The sequence below is a fragment of the Myxocyprinus asiaticus genome, chromosome 30 (genome assembly GCF_019703515.2).
Source record: "Myxocyprinus asiaticus isolate MX2 ecotype Aquarium Trade chromosome 30, UBuf_Myxa_2, whole genome shotgun sequence".
In the NCBI taxonomy this organism is placed as follows: domain Eukaryota; kingdom Metazoa; phylum Chordata; class Actinopteri; order Cypriniformes; family Catostomidae; genus Myxocyprinus; species Myxocyprinus asiaticus.
In genome coordinates, this window is record NC_059373.1 from 8028404 (window position 1) to 8047280 (window position 18877).

At 37.1% G+C, this 18877-nt stretch overlaps 1 protein-coding gene across 1 annotated transcript in view; it reads left to right on the top strand.

Moving 5' to 3' along the window:
• The window catches only part of LOC127421083 (antigen peptide transporter 2-like), a 214152-nt gene that overhangs the window by 193521 nt on the left and 1754 nt on the right, over positions 1 to 18877 (top strand). The gene's annotated exons all lie outside the window — the stretch shown is intronic.

An 18877-nucleotide genomic window follows, 5' to 3' on the forward strand; every position in this document is an offset into this window, starting at 1 on the left:
GAACTGCTGGGCAGAGTCCTCGACGGTGTCACCAAATAGGCCAGCCTGGGAGATGGGGGAAGCAAGGAACCATGTCTTGTCGGCCTCACCCATCACGACCAGGTTGAGCCAAAGGTGGTGCTCCTGGACCACTAATGTGGACATCGTCCACCCGAGAGACCGCGCCGTGACCTTCGTTGCTCGGAGAGCGAGGTCGGTCACCGAGCGCAGTTCCTGCATCAGATCAGGGGTATAACTACCCTTGTGCAGTTCTTTTAGCGCCTTGGCTTGGTGGACCTTCAGGAGAGCCATGGCGTGCAGGGCAGAGGTGGCTTGTCCAGCAGCACTGTAGGCCTTGGCCGTCAGGGATGACGTGAACCTACAGGGCTTGGACGGGAGCTTTGGGCGTCCACGCCAGGTGGCAGCGCTCTGCGGGCATAGGTGCACCGCGAGCGCCTTATCCACCAGGGGAATCGGCGTATAGCCCCTGGCCGCCCCGCCATCGAGGGTAGTAAGGGCGGGGGAACTGAGAAATCGGGACCGGGCAGTAAAAGGTGCCTTCCACGATTTTGTCAGCTCCTTGTGCACTTCCAGGAAGAAAGGCACTGGAGTGGGGCGTGGCTGCTTTGAGCGGCGCCGCGAGCCCAGGAACCAATCATTGAGCCGCGAGGGTTCAGGGGAGAGCGGAGGGTTCCACTCTAGCCCGATGGTTGCGGCCGCCCGGGAAAGCATGTCCATCATCTCTGCATCAGCCTGTAACTGGGCAATTGTGCCCGAAGGGGGAGCCCAGCTGAGGCTTCTGCATCTGACTGGACAAGCCCGATCTCCGATGCTGCGCTCGAGAGCTCATCAGCTTTGCGGGCTCCGAACAAGAGGTCAAACTCGCCGTGAGACGACTGCTGGGGAATGGGAGGTCCGCGGGGGGTACCCGGCGGAGGCGATCCCACTGGGGTCCCCAAATCGCCCCCAGTGCTAGCCGCGCTGGCCTCAAACCCATAGGTATAACGACCAAGGCGGGGCGCCGCTGGGGAAGCCGCAACGTTGCCATGGTCATGTTCTCGCTGTGAGAACATGAACCATCCACGAATGCTGCCTCCTGTGTGGGTCACACCCAGACACGAAAGACAGCGATTGTGACCGTCTGAAGTTGAGAGGTAACGACCGCAACCAGGAATAACACACAATCGGAAAGGCATATTTAAAAAGACGCGTCTTTAAAAAGACGTTCCTTGTGTGCTGCTCTTTTAGAGAAATATACTCTTTCAGGAAAATATACTCTCTTTTTTCTGCCGAAGCGCCCAGGGGCGTTCTCTGCAGTGCACCTGTGCAGAGGAGGGAGAAGACGCTGAAATGCGCTGTCAGATCCAGCAGAGGTGAATGAACAGTCGTGAGAATTCAGTTCAGTGAGCATGACCGTTCGGCTCTGAAGAGAAAATCTGAATGAGTGGTTGCATACCAGCTCCCAAGAGTGACCCCTAGTGTCACTACATCGACACAATGTCAAGTGAGTGACAGATAGGGAATGACATTTATTCACTTCATAACATCTTATTATAATTAGTGTCAGACACACTAAAAATTCTATTTTAATTTGATCCATCCAACGAGAATGTAAGGTCTTTAATTTTCTAATTATAGTGTTCAATAAAGGAGTTAAGTGAAAAAAATATATTCTATATTTTTTTTCTGATTTCACACTATTCTGAAAATTATGAGGGAGTTGACAAAATTGAATGTTTTTCCATCTTAACCAAGTTTTGTACACTGGAGACATTTAGGTTTTTTCCTCAGTTAAAGCTGCCTGCATAACCTAAAATAAAATGCCAAAATGTATCCCACAGTTCTAACAGAAATTATCATAATGGGAATGACGGAGTCGACATGTTGAAGCTTAAGAGACTTAAACATTGTTTGATTACAATATATAAAAATATAAAACTTACCAGACTACGTGTCCTACTGTTGCATCCATCATGAGCAGGAAGTGGGAAAAGGGTACTCAGATTTACAGCTGATCATGACAGTGTCTGATTTATTCAGGATTATAAAAAATCTGACAGACTTGACGCAAAGTGAGGACACAACTTTTATAGTTTTTATGGAAAATATAATTTAAAGTTGACTTTGTGTATTGTGTGATATCTTACAGATTCCTACCTTTCATTTGATATTTATATTTATTAATTTGTTGCATTTTAAACACTTTGTTTGGCAGTTTAATATTGTGACCTCTTGTTGAGGATAGGTTAAGTTACATGTGCTTCCAAGAGCATGAAATTCTAATGAAATTATTTAAAAAAATAAGTAATAAATGCCCTGAGTATACACATTTCCTTTAGATTTAACTTTTCCTGTATTTTTATTATTATGAATTTCTTGATTTTTAACATTAAGATGACTTTTGAATGCAACACATGTTTTGTCCCTAATCTCAAGAATAAGTGTTTAACATTATATTTTGTAAATCATATTCATTGTACAGAGACGATAGTAAGGTATTGACTGTTGGAGTAGTGAAATCACGTGTTTATATTTCATATATGTTTTAATCTCACCCTGCATCATCTCAGCTCATAATATTAGAGTTTGGCATGAACAGTACCATTTCTCTTTAGGGATCATCTTTTTATCTGACATATACTGTAGGTGAAGCTTTAAATACTTTTCAGATCACATGATGACCGATTATTTAACTTTTGCCAACTTCAGGCGCAGATGAACATACCTGGCAACAAGAGAATTTCCTGTAAGTCACATGGTTTCACTTTACCAAACTGCACAGTCACAAAATTGAGGCGGTATCTTCATAAGTTGTGTGACTGTTTGTGTAATGGTTGTTTGGTTGGAGTGGAAAAGGGTAAAACCAAGCGTGAAATAAGCTATTACTGGTTTGTCAAATTTAGTGGAGATTGAAATAATATACAGACACACAATGTGACATCAGGCTTGATACAGTCTGTGTCTTCTTTCCCACCCAATGCACACAACCAGGTAACAATGACGTGGGGAAAAAGAAAGACAGGAGCCTTGGAGGACTCCACAGATATTTAACTTGTGTATATTTTTGATGCAATCATCAGTTGTGTCACAATGAAAATGCAAAAAGTGTCAGCCATTCTGAGACAGCTTGGCACTGGCTCTAACATAAAATGGAGGCCAGATCTTTGCTTTTCACTGTAGTTGGTGGTTAAGTACATTCTGGTACATCTCCATTAACCACCATCTTATGGAGTTTTGTGTTCCTTGCCACAGTCGCCTTCGGCTTGTTCACTGGGGTTCTAAATACAATTATTATTTACTTATTTAGTTAATTATTTATTTTTATACACAATTTACAATCATATTTTTATTAAACTGCACAATGATGACTCTTAGACTTAGATATTACAGTTTCATTTTCTGTTAGAGCATGTTTTCTGTAAATCTGCTTTGAAACAATGTGTTGTGAAAAGCGCTATGCAAATAAAAATTACAACTTGACTTGTGGGAAAAGCATCAAGCAATCACAGCTAAGCGCGATGGGAAACATACATGCACAGCCAGGTGAACAATGCAAAGTTTCCAACAAGAATGGCTTTGGTTGTTTGGTAAACAGTCTGTACTTAACACTTAATGAACACAAAATGTTCATCAAAGTTACCAAACAGCCAGAATGAAAAGCTTTTTGTTCATTAAAATCTTAGCATTTGAAGCCAGATGATCACTGTTTACCATATGTGAACATAAGCTTATGTAGACTATATAGGGAAGCCCAGTGTTAGCTACCTCACTTTTCACTCGTTAATATTTCTCAAATATGAAATATAGGTCATTATATTATATTGAATATTAGTCAGTTTCTGTATAGGCACATACCTTTAGGTCTTGGTTTAAAAAAAAAAAAAGCTATTGAACATTTCCAACATTTATGGCCAGAGAAAACGATTTGTCATCAAGAGCATTTCCAGTAAGTCACATGGTTTCACTTTAACAAACTGCATGATCACATAACTGAACAGGTTTTTTCCCTGTTACAAAACAAAACAGATTAGATATGTATTGATCACAAATGGTATCCACTAGAAATACTACCAGTATATATTACCAGTAGAGGCCCATAGTTTCCATTTAAACCAATACAATTCCCATTATAACCATTAGAATTTCTGAGCTGTTTTTTTTTTTTTTTTTTCAGCAGGGTTGTGCAGGCATCTTCCATACACAGCGTTGGGGAGTAACGGAATACATGTAATGGATTTACATATTTAAAATACAAAATATAAGTAACTGTATTCCACAACAGTTACAATTTAAATCATTGGTAATTAGAATACAGTTACATTCAAAAAGTATTTTGATTACTGAAGAGATTACTTTGCATTTTATTGTCATTTGTTTCATTTAATATTTAGTCCTTTCAGATGGAAAACATTTATACATATAAATGATGTGATCCAAAGTGCATTTGAACAGCAGTGAAACACTTTCTTATGATGTGTCACATTCATACGAGCAGACAGAGAAGTAAGTTTAAAATGTTATTTCTAGCCATTTTACATGCATGTTACCAGGCACGATCATATTTTTTTATCAAGAAAATTCATGTTAGATCATAATTTTTTTTTCTAGTAAGACCTTTGATATTAGGGCAAAAATCATATTCTTGATAATAATTTTTTTATTGTTTTCCTGTAAAAATATCTAAAAATCCTTAAAACAAGATCAATTTGATTAATCTTGTTTTAGAAACAACACTGCATAAGATATTTAGGTTTTTCAGAGAATGTATTTTTAACATGTGTATTTTGTCTTACTGTACTGGCAGAGTTTTTATAGTCAAAACAAGTGAAAAAATCTACCAGTGCTGAAGAAGTAATCCAAAGTATTTAGAATACGTTACTGACCTTGAGTAATCTAACAGAATACGTTACAAATTACATTTTACGGCATGTATTCTGTAATCTGTAGTGGAATACATTTCAGAAGTAACCCTCCCTACCATGTCCATGCATGACATGAGAGGTGGTGCAAACCTGTGTCAGCACAAACGCTTCAGCTCAATGTATCTCTGAATGAGGCAATTACTGAAATGTATTCCATGTTGAATGGAAGTGATAACTGATAAAACCATTAACAAAACAAAATGGTGTGTATTTCTCCATGAATTTCACCATGATTTGTGTTGCAATGAAAACACAAAAGGTGACAGTCATTTTGAGACATGTGGCACCATCATTAAAGGTGGCCAGATAATTTGCCTTTATTTTTCTGCTGCTGTCTTCTTCGCTGTAGTTGGTGGTTACATTACAAGTACATTGAGGGCATACTACAAGGCATGTACTGCTAGGTGTGGCAAACACACACATGCACCAACAATGCAAACTTACAGAAATGACTTGGGTTGTTTGGTGGCTTGTGCACAGCATATTAACATGGGCTGTGTCTCGTTTGGAAGGATGTGTCCTCCGGAGGTCGCATTTGTTGGCCACATATGTCATCGAGGCTGTCTCGTTTCATAAAAGTGAGCAGGACACTTCAAATGCAGCCTTCTAATGTGACCTTCTTTAATAGGAATTTGGAGGATGCATGAGGTGTATCCTTCATGGGCACTCACAACCCACAATTCTTTGCTTCAACGGAAATGTCTAAAAAAAATGACACCAATTTGCCCGTTCAAAAGCAAGTAATGTTAATTCCCAAGTTGAAGTATCTCAGTAGATGGGTGCAGAGTATATAATATGTATAATTATATTAATATATAATTAAATTAAAGTATTAGACTAAAAGTACACCTGTAAAATCTATTTTCTTTTCTCTTTACATCATTATAACTCTCCTAAAATGTACCTCATACATTCCCTTTCAAAGGGACTTTGTTCTCTTGTCACTCAAAGCGCTCGCGCTTGTTAAAGAGTGGCGTGCTGTCATAGCAACCATGATACGTTGTGTTTCCATTTGTCCTACCAAGGCCGTCTCGTTTAAACGAGGCTTGTTTAAAGGAGGACGCTCGGTATACTGCAGCCTTCAGAGGACGCATCCTACCTAGCATGCAGCCTTCGAAACGAGACACAGCTACAGTGTTCTTCAAAGTTGGCAAACAGCTAGTATAAAAAAATGTTGTGTTCATCAAAATCTATAAATTTACCCAATATTAATAAAATGATATTAATAACTTGTTTTCAATACTGATACACAATCTAGTCACATTTTAGCAATGTCAGCAATGTTTTCTTGCATTGTCTTGGCTAAAGTTGGCATGATCTCTGCAAGTGTAGTTATTTTCTGAGACATCATAAATTCTTTAAACAGTACAACAGAATTTCAGATCATTTCAGGTCACATAACTAAACTCAGCAAAAAAAGAAACGTCCTCTCACTTTCAACTGCTTTTATTTTCAGCAAACTTAACATGTGCAAATATTTGTATGAACATAAAAAGATTCAACAACTAAGACATAAACTGAACAAGTTGTGACTAACAGAAATTGAATAATGTGTCCCTGAACAAAGGGGGGTCAAAATCAGAAGTAACGGTCAGTATCTGGTGTGGCCACCAGCTGCATTAAGTACTGCAGTGCATCTGCTCCTCATGGGCTGCACCAGATTTGCCAGTTCTTGCTGTGAGATGTTACCCTACTCTTCCACCAAGGCACTTGCAAGTTCCTGGACATTTCTGCAGGGAATAGCCCTAGCCCTCACCCTCCGATCCAACAGGTCCCAGATGTGCTCAATGGGATTGAGATCCGGACTCTTCGCTGGCCATGGCAGAACACTGACATTCCTGTCTTGCAGGAAATCATGCACAGAACGATCAGTATGGCTGGTGGCATTGTCATGCTGGAGGGTCATGTCAGGATGAGCCTGCAGGAAGGGTACCACATGAGGGAGGAGGATGTGTTCCCTGTAATGCACAGCGTTGAGATTCCCTGCAATCACAACAAGCTCAGTCCGATGATGCTGTGACACACCACCCCAGACCATGACAGACCCTCCACCTCCAAATCGTTCCCGCTCCAGAGTACAGGCCTCGGCGTAACGCTCATTCCTACGATGATAAACACAAGTCCGACCATCACCCCTGGTGAGACAAAACCGTGACTCGTCAGTGAAGAGCACTTTTTGCCAGTCCTGTCTGGTCCAGCGAAGGTCGCCCATAGGCGACGTTGTTGCTGGTGATGTCTGGTAAGGACCTGCCATACAACATGCCTACAAGCCCTCAGTCCAGCCTCTCGTAGAATATTGCGGACAGTCTGAGCACTGATGGAGGGATTGTGCATTCCTGGTATAACTCGTGTTACACATGGTCTGCCACTGTGAGGACGATCAGCTGTCCTTCCTGTCTCCCTGTAGCACTGTCTTAAGTGTCTCACAGTATGAACATTGCAATTTATTGCCCTGGCCACATCTGCAGTTGTCATGCCTCCATGCAGCATGCCTAAGGCATTTTCACGCAGATGTGCAGGGACCCTGGGCATCTTTCTTTTGGTGTTTGCATGGAAAATATTGTTTAAACCCTTTACAATAAAGATCTGTAAAGTTATTTGGATTTTTACAAAATGATCTTTAAAATACAGTGTCCTGGAAAAGGGACGTTTCTTTTTTGCTGAGTTTACAATCCTGCCTGGCAAATCAAACAAACAGGACTGGTCACAAGAGCATTCCTATAAAGTCACAAGGTTTCATGGTGCCAGCTCTGAACCATTAGGCTACTGTTTTAATCCATGCTGACATAAATAACACAAAACAGGATTATTAAAATTCTTTATTTTTATATACATAGTAGGCTATACATGCACATTCATTCTGAGATGGGTTGATTTCAGATATAGGTATAATTTCTTAAAGATTAATCATTGCTCTTTTTGTGACTGTGAATACTAAATGATACATGGCTTGTAGATGTACAAAAATAGGGGGAAGAGTTGATTTTATGTACTGAATCCTGAATTAGCATAGTGAATCACAATTAAGTTTAGCTCAGTATGAGGTCTTTACTTAAAACAGCATGTTAACGCATTTTTAATGCCTAATAGCGTTTTCGGTAACACTTTACAATAAGGTTCAAAACATGTTTTGTTAACAAACATGTTAACATTCCCATTAAAAAGTTTTACTCAAAGAAATGAGTTGTAATTTTGAAACATATGTATAAAATCATGAACACTCACAGAGATAATGACTCTAGTCATATCAGTAACCTTATAAAAGCTGTTTTATTCGACATGGTGTAGGGGTGCCCTCATGGGGGCTGCCATTTTAGAATCACATGACCATCTGAAAACTACTTGCTTAATCTCAGTAACTGTTTTGAAATTGGAAACTTTCATTCTTGGATTAAATGAATCATGGCTGATTGTGAATAGTGAATTTCTACAATAGCATCTGTAACTGAAAACTATTAATTTTGAATGATGCTGCATCCACACCACTAGGTGTCACTGTAAGTCCAAAATGACACAAACAAAAAGTTACTGAGTGCACCTTTAACATGAACTAACATAGAACAATTTTTAAGTAACAATACTTTTACAGCATTTATTAATCTCATTTAATGTTAATTTCAACATACTTTATACTAATACATTTTTTAAATCAAAAGTTGTATTTGAAAACATTAGTTAACTAACATGAACTAACAATGAACAATTGTATTTTTTATTAACTAACATTACCTAAGATTATTAAATGCTGTAAAATATATATTGTTCATTGTTAGTTCATGATATCTAATTAAATAATGTTAACTAATGGAACTTTATTGTCAAGTGTTATTGTCGCATTTTCATTTCAATGTTAAGGACAACAGCAAAAATCCAAGTACTAAATGATTTCTCTTATTAGCTTGTAATTAGGACATGAAGCTTTCCTTCGGTTTTGCAATGTAGTAGAAAAGAGGGAAAAGTGAAAGTGAGCTAGTCGCTTTATAAGCTTCAAATGAATAGTAGCATAGAAACAGAGGAATAAAGTTGCCATTAGTATTTTGTGCTCAGCATCGACAGTTCCTACTAAAAAGTGTCCAAATACAACATTGGTAGACCTTATAGCATTTAGGTTTTAGGAAGAACATTGAATCAGTCTGCCATGCTAATTTAACCCTGTGGTTCCCAACCGTGTTCCTGGAAGCCCCCCAACACTGCACATTTTGTATACATTTATACCTTTTTTGACACACCCACTAATGAGCTGATGAGTTTAATCAGGTGTGTTTGATTAGGGAGATATCCAAATGTGTAGTGTTGGGGAGCTTCCAGGAACAGGGTTGGGAACCACAGGGTTAACCAGTGTTGGGATAGTTACGCAAAGAAAGTAATCCACTGCAAATGTCTTATTACTTTACAGATTACTTCACTGAAAAAAGTAGTCACATTACTTCACTTTTAAGTTACTTTCTAAAACACTTTTTACAGAAAATAATTTCTGCTCAACTAATTCAAAATAATGTCTATATTTCCTCCTTGTTTATTGTCACAGCAATTCATCCACTCATTTCTCCCTTAAAATGACTCATTAAGGGGCTTGTTATAGAAATAAGTGTAATCCAAGTAATGAATTTAAAAGTAATTGAAAGTCAGTAACTGTAATCTGATTACAAGAGTTCAAAATGTAGTGTGTTACACTGCTTTTGGACTAAAAAGTAATAAGATAATTGTAACTAATTACTTTGTAATCAGATTAAATGCAACATTGCATATAACAAGCAAGATTTGTTTTTGAAAAAAAGAGTTTATTGTTTCTTCAATGCTGTAAATCATCAACAGAAAGTGAACAATGCTGATTTTCAAAAACAGTGCAAAAGAGTGATACAGGTCCCCAACATTCTCCTAAAACACTTTAATCCAGCCGGTCTCTTGCATGTGGTACACTGCAAGAGAACTGCATTGTTATATGGACTTATGAAGGTATGAGTTTTGGTGGACTGTTAAATGGCCAAAGTTAAGCTTAAAATAAAACATTTAGAGTCACTTTTAATTGCTGCTAGTTTTCAAATGCGGGCATAGCATTTGAAGCTGCAATCCTTCATTAAAAATCAAGGCAAAAAAACAAAACAACTATAACAATCTTTTTAATCAATAAAATGTTTCTGTTATTGTTTTTTTTCACTTAATGTTTACTGTTCCTCCAGAGTAGACATCCTTATGTGTGGCATGAAATATTGCTCTCTGGGCCAAGTCATAGGCCTCTGGCACCGTCAGGTCATAACAATAACCGTCCATCACACCATAGTCATAGGAGTTCCCAGACCCCATGGAGAACATGTTCCCACCCAGTCGCAACCCGCTGTCATCAACATAGTATAACCCTGGACAACATAGTATAACCCTGGACCCTAAAATGATCAGTTTTGACATTGTAATTGCATAAACTAGATGCTTATGTTGTAATAATGTACAAAGTTAAAAGACACGGTAATTTTCTTATTTTACTTTTTTTTTCTTTTTTTTACATGTGTAATAAAATAAATAAATAAAAATAAATAAATAAATAAATAAAAACTTGCCTTCTTGTCCCATCCACAGATCATAGTACCCATAGAAAGACCCATGCCCCTATAATTGGCCACTATATTAGCCAGCAGTTTAGAGGCAGCAAATACAGATATCCTTTCCTTGTTCCTCAGCGTGAAAATCCTGAAGGAAAATTTGTAGTTGCTGATATGTCAGCCCTCTGAAGCTCTCACAGTGGAGGGTAACTGTCTTTAAAGGGAATAAGGCATAGGGATGATCAATTCTGAATTGAACGCAGGAGTTGGATGCGCAGAAAGTGCCTTGAGTTTTTATTCATTCATACATTCATAATCCATTCTATTTCAGAGAATTCTATTTTTTGCCAGTTTGGTTATGTACAGCACAAGTATTCTTTATTCTTCTGTTTAGAGTATTGTTATTCAAAACATTCATATATTGTGATGTTTTACCAGCTTGTTTATAATTTATCTGCATTGGACTTGGCCAACAGCTCCAGCCTCATTATCTTCCCCGTCCATCTAAACGATAAACATTTAGTTTGAAAAGGACTATGTCTTTGTTGCTTTATCTGGGCTGTGATGTAAACTAAAGCCTATTGGCTATTTAAAAAAAAGCAATGAGTCCTTCAATATGTCCTGTCCCACCTTCTGAGTTTCAGTGGAACATATTGTCAACACAGCGAAGAAAAATCACAGGCAGTTCATAGAGACTGGTGTATATATCAGAATCTCAGCAGCAAAATTATTTAGTGCAGATTCATAGCCATTGTTACTGTATAAAAAAACTTCTTCCACATGTCTGTTACCTTCTGGTGCAAATATTTGTGCTGGTAGTTCTGCAATCGTTGTCCATCTAACAGAATCTGTCCCTGCTGAGGCTGATAGAATCTCTCCAGCAGAATCACACAAGTGTTTTTCCCTCCGCCTGACATTCCCACCAGAGCAGTCATCTGACCTGCCTTCAACTCCAGAGTGAAGTTCTAAAACAATCAAACACATGTAACTTTAAACTGCCTACAGGGCTGAAATAAGGCTGCATTTTAAGCAACAAAAACCTCTATTTTGGAAAGACCTTAATTTTGATATGTGTAACTGTTTAGAAAATAAACTTACATTTGATTTATTTCCTTAGCTGACACTTTCCTACTCAAAGGACTATAATACAATGCGCAAATGATGTTATGGCGTAGTGGGCTAAAGCACATATCTGGTAATCAGAAGGTTGCTGGTTCAATCCCCACAGCCACCACCATTGTGTCCTTGAGAAAGGCACTTAACTCCAGGTTGCTCCAGGGGGATTGTCCCTGTAATAAGTGCACTGTAAGTTGCTTTGGATAAAAGTGTCTGCCAAATGCATAAATGTAAATGTTAACAGCAAATACCAAAAAAGGTAGCTTATAATGTGCATCACTTGCTAAGATAAGGCTTAACCAGAAAAAACCCATAACAACTGCAAGTGCAATGGAATGTCAAGTAATGTCAAATTAACTGTATCAGGGTTTCCTCACCATTTTTCGCATTTTATTATTTCATATTATAATTTGTTTTGATTATTTAAGTGACTTTTTCAGACCTGGAAATAAAAATATTTCCCTTGACCGTGGGAACCATGATACATCTCAATCACTAAAACACAAGAAAGGTTTGTTGTATCTGTTGTTAGCATGAGATTTAACGTTGAGATTTTTTTAACAGCTGCTCTTTAAGCGTTTTATAACCTGTTTTATAACAAATGACAGAATAACTTAAAAGAAAAACACCTTATTCACTTTTTACAGTTGGACCTAGTGTTATTAAAAGCAGGTTCCAGTAAATCAGGAAAATGTGGGGCACCTGGAGGGCTGGTTGATCAGAGCAAGTTGGGTAGGAGAAGGTGATGTTGTTGAAAGTGACATGGCCAGCAAGATGTTCAGATTGTAGATTACCATCCATGGTCACTTGTGGTTTCCTGTCCAGGTACTCAAAAACTTTTAGCGGCCGCACCCACAAAGGTTTTTGGAGCTTCAAAAGTTTGGCACCCATTCACTTGCATTGTATGGACCTACAGAGCTGAGATATTCTTCTAAAAATCTTCATTTGAGCAGACAGACAAAAAGAAAGTCATACACATCTGAGATGGCATGAGGGTGAGTAAATGATGAGAGAATGTTAATTTTTGAGTGAACTATTCCTTTAATGTAACAATAGTAGATTATCACTTATTACAGTGTACAGTGATCACAGATTTCTCTGTGATGAAAGGAGTTCTAACCCTGATGTACATTCCCAGGTCTCCCTGATACAGGATGAAGGACACAAGGTTTCTTGTACTCATATGTCCTGCTTTGATGAACTGACGACCATAGTACAGCATCAGGACTTGAATTCCTAATTACATTAACTGATAGAATGGTCAGGGAGTTAGTTTCATAAAGATTATGAATATAACTTACACAGCTTGTGAAGCTTAGTTTGAAATGGCAATGAAATATTAAAGCTGATGTGTGCAATTTGTTTCATGTTAAAATATCGTCTCTTATCCCGGAGAGACAACTATTAGTAAACCATTCGTTGGTTGATTTCTCTGAAAAGTGTAAACACTGTGGCTCTGTGGCACTATCAAACAATGATCTCTTTGTTTTAAGTGGCATATCCAGCCCGACACAGCGACATTAACTCAAGGAATGGCATGAGTTTGGGGCGGGACGATCAATTAGTTCGACCGATGGTAAACAGAGGAAGTATTCGAAAATCTGTTTGAAAACAATGTTTATTTTTGCAATTCCATTTGGTGACACTACTGTCGCAGAAATTACACACTTCAACGTAATGTTTATAGTTATGCTTATCAAATGAACAGGTGAATGATTTATGTAAATATATTAGAAATGTAACAAAACCAAATGACACTCTCCCAAACATATATATATATATGTGTGTGTGTGTGTGTGTGTGTGTGTGTGTGTGTGTGTGTGTGTGTGTGTGTGTGTGTATGTATAACACAGAGAAAATAAAATATTACACAAGAACATGGTTTATTTAGAGTTCTCCTTGAAGATTTATTTATATAAAACCTTCATTAAGCAAGGTTCGAGGAAACAAATACGATAAACTCAAAATCAGATGCCTGAAATTTGATTTTGTAACTTTATGAAACTTGACTGGCATGCCACCTGTAAGATATGTATTGTCTCTGAATAGAGTGACTTCATAAGTTTACCAGACCTCATAGTGTGTGTTGTAAATCTTTTGAGAGATGGCAATCAACGGGGCTTCAATGAAAGTGACCATAGTGAGTTTCCAGGACAGGCTGACAATCAGACAGAGTACGCCCACACTCTTGATAATACTCCGCAGTAAGATGTTCACATTCATCGCCACCGATTGGCTCAATAGCTTGGTGTCGGTGCACAGATGTGAGGTTAAGTCCCCTGACAACAGAGAAAAATATATGATAGGTTCAATAAAAGGAAGAGAAGAAAACTTCAGCTAATTAGTTCATTGTCTAGACATCTAGACATCTAGACATTTATACCAAAAACACAGTGATAAACCAACCACTAAACCAAAACCGACAGCTCACAAATGAGAAAGATGGCTGACATGAAGCTGTTTGCTTGATAATGTTCTCCCAGTATGTCTAAGACTTTCCCCATGTAAAATGGAATGAACATGTCACCTTTTAAATAATAAAAATATATAAATAAAGAAATTAAAACAAATTGTAGCTTTAAACCTAATGTTGAAAAGTCTCTAACCCTCAAAATTCGTACTTACATACGACAGCTAGAGCGAGAAATACAAACGCTCCGATCGGTAAGAGAGTGCCGGGTTTACAAAAACCGACCACTCGCATGAAGAGCGCCCAGTTTTTCTTTTTCGTCTCCACGCATTGGTATTCGTTGGTATATACTAATTCTTTGCAATGGTAGTTTTAGCAAGGCAAATCCACTACAGTTTTCCAGCTGCGTGTTCATGAGGAGCATCAGTCCGCTTTCAGACACATCTGAGACTTATCCACTTCATACCCGCTATGATCCGGAGTTGAGCCAGGATGGACAGACTATTGCTATTCTTCAGAAATAAATGTATGCTGTAATGGAGCACACAGCTCAGCACCAGGTCCAAAAGCAGTGTTTTGACATGTTGCATTTTAAGCCCCATTACGCCATGTTAAATAAAATCTATTTGTTAATATCTATTAAAATGAGAAGGGTGAGAAAAAAATGTAACGGCCTCTTTTATCGTAGATGACAATCCATAGACCATGTAATGTTCCTTCACAATCACATTTTCTGTTTTCAGTCTGAGACAGTTTCAGTTTCATTTAGACCATAGGGAGTTATCTTCATTTGGGCCGATGAGTTATAGTTTGAGTGTTATGGTTTAAGTTTGATCTTTACAATTAAGTGATTGGTGTCATGGAAAGGTCAAAGGGCAGACCAGCAGAAAATAAGACTTCATAAGCCAAAATATTTAGCAGCATTCATCAGCATCTGACTGATACACTATATACTCAATCTGCAGCCTGTAGGCCCTCACTCTTTGAAAATATTTTATCCCCACTGAAATATTGTATCCTCTAATCAAATAATTAAATGTCAATTCTTATTTAAATGAATTTAAATATAATCAATATTTTCAAGCGAGAGTTGGTGAACTGTCATATTGAGAATCAGTTCTGTCTATATCTTTATAATGGATTATAATTGTTTCACACCAAACACATAAGTGGTAAATTGCAAAAGCAGACACACATAGTGACAGAGTATTTACAAGGACAGCGTTTCAGCATTTCACAAGCGTTTCAAGGTAATTTCTGAGTTGTTCATTAAGAGCTATTACAAACTTGATTGTTGTGAAATTTAAAAATGACACACATCCTTGGTTATTAATCCACATACAGTAAAACTGAACACAAACTCTTGTGTGTAAGATGTAAGCTTCTTAATCAAAGTTAAAAATTTACTAAAATATAAAGTGCTTTTTGTCTGGCTTTCACTGTGTGTTTAACATATTTTTTCAAACAGCAGATGAGTAGTTTGCGTCATGTTTTAATGTTTCTACATCAAAGCCTATATTGAAAACAACTGTGTTGATAAACTTGATAAATTGCATTTTCACCATTTTTTAAACAGCTCATCTTGTGCCACGCTGTTTATGTGTGCAGTATGAAACAGGCATCCGACTATGTCTAAAACTGTAAAAGTCAAACTGCTATTTACAGAATACAAATATTTTATATTAAACATGCAGAACAAAGATGTTTGTGCTACACATAAAGCCTCCATTTTGTTTCTTTTCTCTTTTCGCTTAATCATCATTATGACACAGCTCCTACAGATATCTGGGTGGTTGAAAACTAAAATGAGTAATTTAGTGTTTCTATTGACATATTGTGTTCCAGTATATAGGCCCGTCATTAATTTGAATCACTACCTGCTTCTTCCTTCATAGCTGTGTTCTTCTCAAAAGCATATAATGTGTGAGTGTGTTTAGGGTGAGAAGATGATACGACACTTGTAGCCTAAATGTAAAACACATGGAAGAATTGTGACCCCTGAATTATTTTCGGGTCAACTGACAACATTAGCACAACAGTGATAACAACAACAACAACAACAACAATAAAAACAATCTTGAGCTGAAAGAACTGAGATAAATTGATGAGAAAAAAATTGCAACAATTAGAAACCTTTAACCCTTTCAGTTAGGGTTACAGTAGTCACTGTGTGAAACCACCTCTTTTTTTAATTTATAGTTTTGCATTAGAGTTTATAGTAGGACGTTTTCCATTTTGTGAAAATATTTGATGTTGTTCAGGGTAAGAAATAGAAAGTAGCACACAGGAAGTGATGTCATAGCTGTAGTTTCTCTGCATATTTGGGTCCTCATGGTTGATGCTGGTATTCCTCAAATTCTGCCTACCAACTTAATCTGGGTTTTTTACACATTCCTGTATGTTTTATTGAAGTTAACATGTTACAGAATGAGAATTTATAATAATAAAAAAAAAGAATTGTAAAATTATATAATGCATTATTTTTATAAGGTGAAATGTGGTGGTTTTGCACAGTAACTACTATGCATATATGCAGAATAGATAGTCACATGGACAAAACATGGTGGTTACACACAGTAAACACAATGCAAAGACAGAAAAAACACAAAATTGTTCTGCTTTCTATTTTTTGAGAGCCATACCATCAGGTTCTTCAAGTAGTGAGAGAGAGCGCAGTGAGGAAGATGATGAGGAAGTGCTGAATAGTGATGGAATGTACAGAGATGGAGGCAGTGAGACTGAGAGTAGTGATGGAGATCAGGGAAGTGATACTGTGAGTAGTGATGGAGATCAGGGAAGTGATACTGTGAGTAGTGATGGAGACCAGAACACTGTTGAAGATCAGGAGAATGAACATAGAGCTGGATTTGAAGTGTTGAAGCAAAACATATGGCAGTGAAGTAAAGATGCAGTGACAGTTCTTATCCCAGAATGGCAATCAACATACTTATGAGTATTAAAAATCATAGCTGACTTTGATTGAGTCTACTGGTGCTCCAACGCAGAGATGTGAGACACATAATGTACATATCATCTCTAATGTCATCTCTAGTCCTTTATTGTGCGGTGGATACTTGTTGAAACCACCTAAAAAAAATTACCTTTGACCTTTTACCTATTTTGAGATTGGAGGAAAAGTTTTGAAGCCATTTGATTGGAGCATTTCACACTCAGTATGAGCAAGAAAACAGAAGTGGATGGCAGGTGTATTGGAGGATTGTAGCCTACTCTGTTCATTTGCCAATCAGTTTGGGATTTCCTTCGTATTTTGTAAACATGAATGATTGTTGTGCAACAAGAAGGATGGCAATGGACCCTTTTCACACTCACGGGTTTAGAATATGGAAGTAAACGATTGCATTGCAATAAACCTATGTATTATAGGCCAATAGTATTACTGTGAGTCACTGGTTGTAGGTGTGTAGCAGGTTATCAAATCACATTTGCTTTATTTGGTGATTTTATTAATGAAATGTATACACACAAATTTTGTAATTTGGATGTATTAATGAAAGGTAATTATTAAATAGGGCTTTTAATAGAATATGGCGATGCAGACTACCACTTATCACACATACAGATAATTTATGAAAATTACTATACATCATTTAGCTTATAATAGCAAACATTTATATATTTTCAGAATATCACACACATCTTTTCATTTTTTAAATCAACATATGTTTCTGTATATTAATGACTATTTGAGTCTAAAACAATATTCCTTTCTTGTAGAGAATGAAGCTGAAACAACCTCAATCACCGTTATCATCTATAGATTTCTATTTAGGATTTTGCTATTACAAAATATCAATTCAAGTCAGTCGAGTCATTCTAACATTTTATGAACACTTTAAGTATCCAAGAGTCGAAGAGAAGCCTTTTAAAGTTACAAATTACGTTTTCATGTGCAGTTTATATGACACGAAAAACTCAGCAGAACTTACAAAGCACTAAAAAGATATATTTTTATGTCTCACATCTGAGCAGATGAACAGTAACTCTTCTCTCATGTCTCTTTAGTATACTTATAAATCATATTTCATATCACTTCATATCAACTTTCACAGTTGTAGTTAAATATCATACATGTTCATTCTGAGCAAAAGTTGATTAGTGGATTTAATTAAATGTGAATTATGTCATGTAATCCTCTAAACAAGAATCCATAGATTTATCCTGCATAATAGTATAGGCTAGTGAGGGTGGTGATCTAGTGTGACAACATTCATTTATACATACAGACAGCAGGTTTATAACTGCCTGTATTCTTGTAATTCTCTATTAAGTTGCAGTTGTTTCTAAAACGCGCTGATCAGATTTTTAATATACAGTGAAAATCTATTGTAAAGTGAAAATGCATTTTGCACAATATAAAGTTTACAAATGCAATTAAAATCTGTCTTATGTGTCATATTTCCTCAGTAGATTATAAAACCCATTTCATGAACTCTAGATTTGTGTTTGGAAATAAAAACTACTTTGGTAAGAGAGAGACAGACATTCAACAATTTCTCCTTTCTGTGAGGTCGTTTATTTTCAAAGAATCAAAATTACATTTCAAGTTTTAGAGAATCAATAAACAAAACATTCATGTTAACTGAATTTAGATTTTGTAACCTCAAATAAAGGAAAATATTTATTGTACTGTTATTCATAGATAAGATATTCATGTAAATTTTTAACAGTGCAACATTGTTAACATTACCAGGATTAATTATTATTCTGCAGAACAGCTTATCAACTCACTCATTTAAAACATGAAGGAAATTTACAGACAGAAAAAGACCATGAATCCCAAAAACATGAAGACTACATGATGGCACAATTCCATAAATCATACAGTCCAGATCATTTTAAAGTTTAAGTTATTTTAACTTGTATTAAATAAACAATTCAATCATCTTAGAATA